This window comes from Carassius auratus, unplaced genomic scaffold (genome assembly GCF_003368295.1).
Source record: "Carassius auratus strain Wakin unplaced genomic scaffold, ASM336829v1 scaf_tig00217605, whole genome shotgun sequence".
In the NCBI taxonomy this organism is placed as follows: Eukaryota; Metazoa; Chordata; class Actinopteri; order Cypriniformes; family Cyprinidae; genus Carassius; species Carassius auratus.
The window spans coordinates 1-7,500 of NW_020529143.1; the positions used below are offsets into that span (position 1 = coordinate 1).

The following is a 7,500-nucleotide window of genomic DNA, read 5'->3' on the forward strand; positions in this document are numbered from 1 at the left end:
ACTAATTATATAATAATCTTGCAAAAAAAAAAAAAAAAAAAAAGAGTCAATGCCCGATCTCTGAATCTTAGCAGGTTAAGGCTGGTTAGTACTTGAATGAGAGACCGCCAAGGAATACCAGGTGCTTTAAGCTTTTGGAATTTCTTCACTTAGTATATAAAAATTTGGCAAAAAATAGAGTCAATGCCCGATCTCTGAATATAAGCAGGTTTGGGCCAGGTTAGTACATGGATGGGAGACTGCCTGGGAATACCAGGTGCTTTAAATTTTTGGAATTTTTTCACTTATATAATATAAATTTGCAAAAAATAGAGTCAATGCCCAATCTCTGAATATAAGCAGGTTTGGGCCAGGTTAGTACATGGATGAGAGACTGCCTGGGAATACCAGGTGCTTTAAATTTTTGGATATTTTCACGAATTATATAATAATCTTGCAAAAAAGAAAAAAGAGTCAATGCCCGATCTCTGAATTTTAGCAGGTTTAGGTCTGGTTAGTACTTGGATGAGAGACCGCCAGGAATACCAGGTGCTTTAAGCTTTTGGGTTTTCTTTCCTACTTATATAATGTACTGGCGAGTAGATTGGCTGATCTTTAAATAGCCTTCTCTTTGCAGCAGTCTTCGCTTACGGCCATACCAGCCTGGCTATGCCGATCTCGTCTGATCTCGGAAGTTAAGCAGGTTTGGGCCTGGTTAGTACTTGGCTGGGAGACCGCCCTGGGAATACCAGATACTGTAAGCTTTTTGGAAATTTTTCCACTTTAGTTATATAATAATTTTGCCAAAAAAATAGAGTCAATGCCCGATCTCTGAAATATACAGCCAGGTTTGGGCCAGGTTAGTCACATGGAGTGGGAGACTGCCTGGGAATACCAGGTGCCTTTAAATTTTTTGGATATTTTTCACGATATTATATAATATCTTGCAAAAAAAGAAAAAAGAGTCAATGCCCCGATCTCCTGAATATAAGCAGGTTAAGCCAGGTTAGTACATGGATGGGAGACTGCCTGGGAATACCAGGTGCTTTAAATTTTTGGATATTTTTCACGAATTATATAATAATCTTGCAAAAAAAGAAAAAAGAGTCAATGCCCGATCTCTGAATTTTAGCAGGTTTAGGTCTAGTTAGTACTTGGATGAGAGACCGCCAAGGAATAGCAGGTGCTTTAAGCTTTTGGGTTTTCTTTCTACTTATATAATGTACTGGCGAGTAGATTGGCTGATCTTTAAATAGCCTTCTCTTTGCAGCAGTCTTCACTTACGGCCATACCAGCCTGGCTATGCCCGATCTCGTCTGATCTCAGAAGTTAAGCAGGTTTGGGCCTGGTTAGTACTTGGATGGGAGACCGCCTGGGAATACCAGGTGCTTTAAGCTTTTTGGAAATTTTTCACTTAGTATATAATAATTTTGCAAAAAATAGAGTCAATGCCCGATCTCTGAATATAAGCAGGTTTGGGCCAGGTTAGTACATGGATGGGAGACTGCCTGGGAATACCAGGTGCTTTAAATTTGTGGATATTTTTCACGAATTATATAATAATCTTGCAAAAAAAAAAAAAAAAAAGAGACAATGCCCAATCTCTGAATCTTAGCAGGTTTAGGTATGGTTAGTACTTGGTTGAAAGACCGCCTAGGAATACCAGGTGCTTAAAGCTTTTGGAATTTTTTCACTTAGTATGTAATAATTTTGCCAAAAAATAGAGTCAATGCCCGATCTCTGAATATAAGCAGGTTTGGGACAGGTTAGTACATGGATGGGAGACTGCCTGGGAATACCAGGTGCTTTAAATTTTTGGATATTTTTCACAAATTATATAATAATCCTGCAAAAAAGAAAAAAGAGTCAATGCCCGATCTCTGAATTTTAGCAGGTTTAGGTCTATTTAGTACTTGGATGAGAGACCGCCAAGGAATACCAGGTGCTTAAAGCTTTTGGAATTTTTTTACTTAGTATATAATAATTTGGCAAAAATAGAGTCAATGCCCGATCTCTAAATTTTAGCAGGTTTAGGTCTGGTTAGTTCTTGGATGAGAGACCGCCTAGGAATACTAGGTGCTTTAAGCTTTTGGGTTTTCTTTCCTACTTATATAATGTACTGGCGAGTAGATTGGCTGATCTTTAAATAGCATTCTCTTTGCAGCAGTCTTCGCTTACGGCCATACCAACCTGAGGGCGCTAGAGAGCTAGTGAGAAACAGGAAGTGTGTTGGCTATAGGGAGGTGAGAAAGGCTCACCCAAACTTTTGTGTTGTTTTTTTTGCGTTGTTTTTGTTCAAGATAATTATTTTTGTTTCTAGTTTATTTTTGTTATTTGTCCTCCCAACAGCTTTGCTGTTTGGGAGGGATCGTTTTAGTTTTGTGTTTTTTGTTGAAATGGATGGATTAACGGCTACAGACATGGATTTGGCAAAACAGACAAGGCAGCTAACTGAAAATGGACTGGATCAAAGACAACGAGAAAAGGATTACCCAGAAAGGCGAATGAAACGGATCTATACCAAGCAAGCAACGGTAGTGATTGATTTGACGGAGGTACAAGATGGGAGAGCAGAGGACATTATAGAAGCATTGAAAGACAAGATCGAAGTGACTAGCATACTAGCGGTAAGACCAAAAATGATGAAACAATATGAAATTACATTGGAAAAAGAGGAAGATATTGAGAAACTGGAAGAAGGATTGATGATTAAAGGAAAGACTTGTGAAATTAAAAAGTTGAACAATAAGGATTTTGCTGTATCTTTCATGCATCTGCCTGCTTACTTGGAGGATGACGATATTTTAAAGAAGCTGGAGGGATGGGGGGTGACTCCTATCTCACAGATCAAAAGGAGATTCTACCCGGGCACCCGCATTGAGGATGGAACGAGATTCCTGAGAGTACGGTTTCCAAAAGAGGTGGCTTCCCTGCCCTACAGCACGAGAATGGAGACGGAAGAAGGACCTCAGTATTTCAGGGTGATACATAGCCAGCAGGTGAGAACCTGTAGGTTATGTATGAGCCCTGAACACATGATGAAGGACTGTCCTGACTTCAAATGCTATAAGTGCTCGGAAAGGGGACATTTCGCGAGGGATTGTAATGCGGTGAGGTGCCCGGACTGCAGGCTTGTGTTAAACAAGTGCGAGTGCTGGTTCGGAGAACAACATCAGGAGGAAGAGCAGGGGTGTGGGCAGATGCATGAGGAAGCCGGTGAAGAGGAGCTACACGAAAACACGGAAGGAACACCAAGAGAGGATACCACAAGCACGGACGTTGAAGAGGAAAGTGAAAGGACTGGATCAACGCAGTGCAGTGAGGAAACGGGGTCACTGATGGAAATAACTGATACTTTACAGATTCAACTGGAAAAGACAGAGGATCAGGAGTGGGTCAGCGAGGATGGGAGAATGGACAAAGACAGTGAATGCATCGACGATGCCGGCACTACAGGAATCAATAAAAGAAGAAGACAAACTAAGGTAACACCAAATTTAGAGAAAGCCAAAAGAAAAGTATTAAAACAAGGATGTGAGGAAAAACAAGACAGTGGGGAAATGGTAAAGGAAGGAGAGTGAATGAACTGACAAAATGGGGATGTTATGGCTTTTATTTTATTTTATGGTGCTGAAAATTGTGACTTTTAATGCTAGAGGATTAATGAATGTTTATAAATTTGAAAAGGTGAAGGAATTGTGTCGAAATGAAGATGTGATTTTATTGCAAGAGACAAACTGGAAAGAGAATGTTATGGAGGATATTAGAAAAAGATGGGAAGGGGAATTACTTGTTAACAATGAAGAGGAAAAAATGGGAGGAGGAGTGGCGGTTTTAATAAGAAAAGACAGAGGTATAAAGACAAAACTATATATAATGATAAAAAAGGAAAATGTATGGTGGTAGAAATCGAAATGGAAGAAGACAAATTTGTTTTAGTGAACGTGCACGCTCCCAATGGAGAAAAAGAAAAGAAAATATACTTTAATGTTTTAGCTGATGTAATTGAAAAATGGGGGAAGGTGGTGATTGCAGGGGATTTTAACACTGTTTTTAGTAAAATGGATATGGCAAATGGGATGGTTTTTTAAATCGGATGGGGGTAGAAAAGAACTAAGGTCATTGATGGAAGAGAAAAATATGATTGATGTGTGGCGGGAAAGAAATGGAAAAAAGAAGGAATTTTCAAGAAGACAGTTGGTGGGGAATTTTATGTGCCAAACCAGAATAGACTATTTTTTAAGTACCAGAAATCTTGAATGTTTCATTGATGGAATATTTTACAAAGAAACAACCTTAAGCGATCACAAAATGGTTTTAATGACGATGGATTTTAAAAGACAAACAAAGGGACCTGGGGTGTGGATTTTAAACACTGAGGTTTTAAAGAATGAAAGTTTTAAAAAAGAGATTGAAATGATATTAGATGGGAGGAAAAAAGACCTAATGTATATGGAAGACAAAAGGCAATGGTGGGAAAATGTTAAGTATGATATTAAGAAATATTCTATGAACTACTGTAATTTATTACAAAAGGTTAAAAGAACCAAGGAGAGAGAAATAAGGAGAACTCTAAAAGAGGAGTTAAATAAAAACGAAGTAGATGTGCAAAAAGTAATTGAAATAGAAAATACGTTGAGAAAAATAGAAGAGGAGAAATGCAAGGGGGCAATGTTGAGAAGCAAAGCAAAATATACGGTGGAAGGGGAAAAATGTAACAGATTCTTTTTTAATCTTGAGAAAAGCAGGGGGAGAGCGGAAACAATTAAAGAACTTAAAAGTAGGAATGGAATGGTGGTCTCAGATACAGAGGGGATTTTAAAAGAAGTTAAATCATTTTATGAGGAACTTTTTAAGTCTGAGGGGGGAGATGAGGAAAAAAGGAATATTTTGTTGCAACAGATAACAAGGAAAGTTGGCGAACAGGATAAAAAAATATGTGAAAGGGAAATAGAAACTGAAGAGATCATACATGCCATAAATCATTTAAGAGTGAGGAAAAGCCCCGGGGTAGATGGTATTGGAAGTGAGTTTTACAAAGTTTTTAAAGAAAAAGTAAGCGTGATTTTAAATGAAATTTTTGAAGAAGTTTTTAAAAAAGAAAGAGTAAGCCCAAGAATGGGGCTAGGATTAATGAAAATAATATACAAGAAAAAAGGAGACAAAACTGAGCTGAAAAATTTTAGACCCATTACAATGCTAAACACTGATTTTAAAATTTTAGCCAAGGTCTTAGCAAACAGATTAAAAAATGTCATGCCAAATATAATAGAAACAAACCAGGCGTATGGAGTAAAGGCGAGAGATATAGCAGATGTTACTAGCATCATTAGAGATATAGCAGGGTATATAAAAGAAAAAGGCAAAAGTGCTTATGTTATTAGTATGGATTTTGAAAAGGCTTTTGACAGAGTTGAACATGGCTTTTTATTTGCAGTTTTAAAGGAATTTGGGTTTGGGAATAATTTTATTAAATGGATTTCGGTTTTATACAGGGATATTTTTACAAAAGTAAAATGCAATGGTTTTTTAACTCAACCTTTTAAAGTTTTAAGATCCATAAGACAGGGGTGTCCATTGTCGGCGCAGTTGTACTCATTGGTAGCAGAACCTTTAGGGCTTTTAATAAATAGAGAAAAAAGAATAAATGGAATACAAATGGAAGAGGGAGAAGAATTAAAGAAAATATTTCAATATGCTGATGACACGACAATTGTGGTTGAAAATGTAGAAAGTGATAAAAGAGTGATGGAGAAAACAAAACTGTATTGTGAGGGTTCGGGTGCAAAGATAAATGAAGAAAAAACTGTATACATGAAATATGGAAGGGCAGAGGTTCTTACAGGGGTCTGTAAGTTTACAGAGGTGCAAGAAATAAAGATTTTAGGAATAATTGTAGCAAAGAATGAAAAGGAGGCTACGGACAGTATGTGGGAAGAGACGGTGGGAGGGATGGAAAGAAGACTGATTTTCTGGAGAAGCAGGTTTTTAAGTTTAAAAGGGAAGATTTTAGTTGTAAACATGCTAATGTTATCTAGAATGTGGTATACATTACATGTGATGCCATTGCCAGACTGGGTTTTTAAGAGAATAAAGAAATGTGTTTTAGAATTTTTATGGGACAAAAAGCCTCCAAGAATTGCATATTTTACACTGATTGGGAAACCGGGGGAGGGAGGGATGGGTTTGGTGGATGTAGAACAAAAAATGAAAAGCATGAGAGTAAAGGTGGTAAGAAAATATTTGGATGATACGAACAGAGCAGAGTGGAAGAGATTGATGGCTCTTTATTTAAATAAATGTGGGAATTTTAATTTGGGGGGAAAATGTTTTATGGATGAAGCTTAAGAATTGGATGATGGAGGGGATCCCACCATTTTACAAAGAGGTTTTAAGCGCTTGGAGGCTTTTTTTAACAGAGGTGGATTTTAATCCGGAGGGGAGAGAAATGATTTTAAATCAACCTCTGTTTTTAAATGGGAAAATAAAGATGCAAGAGTATGATATCTATTTTAAGAAGTGGTTGCAAGCAGGGTTTGTAAAGGTGAGGGATGTTTTATGGGAATTTAAAGAGGGATTTTTACCACTTCAAGTGATCATAGATGCAATGGATGAGGAGAAGGAGGACTTTAATGTAAATGTTTTAAAAAGACAATATGAACAAGTAAAAAAAGCAATACCAGGACAATGGCTGGAAGAAATTATTAAGGAGGGAGAAAAAGAAAAGAAAATGAGCGTGTTTCTAAAATGTAAAGACAATATGGTGAATTTTAATTTGGGTTCTGTTAAAATGTTTTATGGGTTTTTTATAAATAGAGTTTTTAAAAAACCTCTTGCCAATCAGTTATGGATAAGGCATTTTAATGAAATTGAAGAGGAAGATATATGGAAGAACATGACATGGAAATGGTTGGATGTGGATTTACAAAGTTTTGATTATTTTATTAGACAAAATGTGATTTTTACTGAAATGAGATTGTGTGCAATGCAGAAAGAAACTAATGCCCAATGCAGAGTTTGTAAAAAACAAGATGAAGGAATTTTACATTTGTTTTTATTCTGTGAGAAGTTGAGCCCATTTTTTAAGGAATTAAAGGAAATAATCAAAGACTTAAGAGATAATGAGGGGGACTGTAACTGGAATAGATTTTTTATGTTGGGAATGGCAGAGAATACAGCAAACAAGAAACTAATTAATTTGTTTTTAATTTTGGCCAAAAAGGCAATATGGAAAAGAAGGAATATAGTCAAAAACAGAGATTTTATTGCTAACCTATGCTTGATTTTTAAACAGTTGGTTGAAGATTATGTAAAAATGCTGTACAGTTATTTTAAACTGGAAAACAAGATGGGGGATTTTTATGGAATTTTTACGAAGGAGGTTACATATATTTTAAAACAAAAGCACTTTTATATGCCAAGAGAAGATTAAAGAATTTGATGAATTTGTGAATTTAGATGTTTTTGGTTTTTAGTGTTATGCATATTTTGGAAAAATGCTTTTGTGAAATGCTTTTGTTT

General features: G+C 36.4%; 1 non-coding gene and 1 pseudogene across 1 annotated transcript; both read left to right on the plus strand.

Moving 5' to 3' along the window:
- Positions 1–624: 624 nt before the first annotated feature.
- LOC113101509 (uncharacterized) lies at positions 625–743 on the plus strand (annotated as a pseudogene).
- Positions 744–1,257: 514 nt separating this feature from the next.
- Positions 1,258–1,376, plus strand: LOC113101508 (5S ribosomal RNA). Its single transcript, XR_003290163.1, has one exon. It is a non-coding gene; the product is annotated as a 5S ribosomal RNA (ribosomal RNA).
- The last annotated feature ends 6,124 nt before the right edge of the window (positions 1,377–7,500 follow it).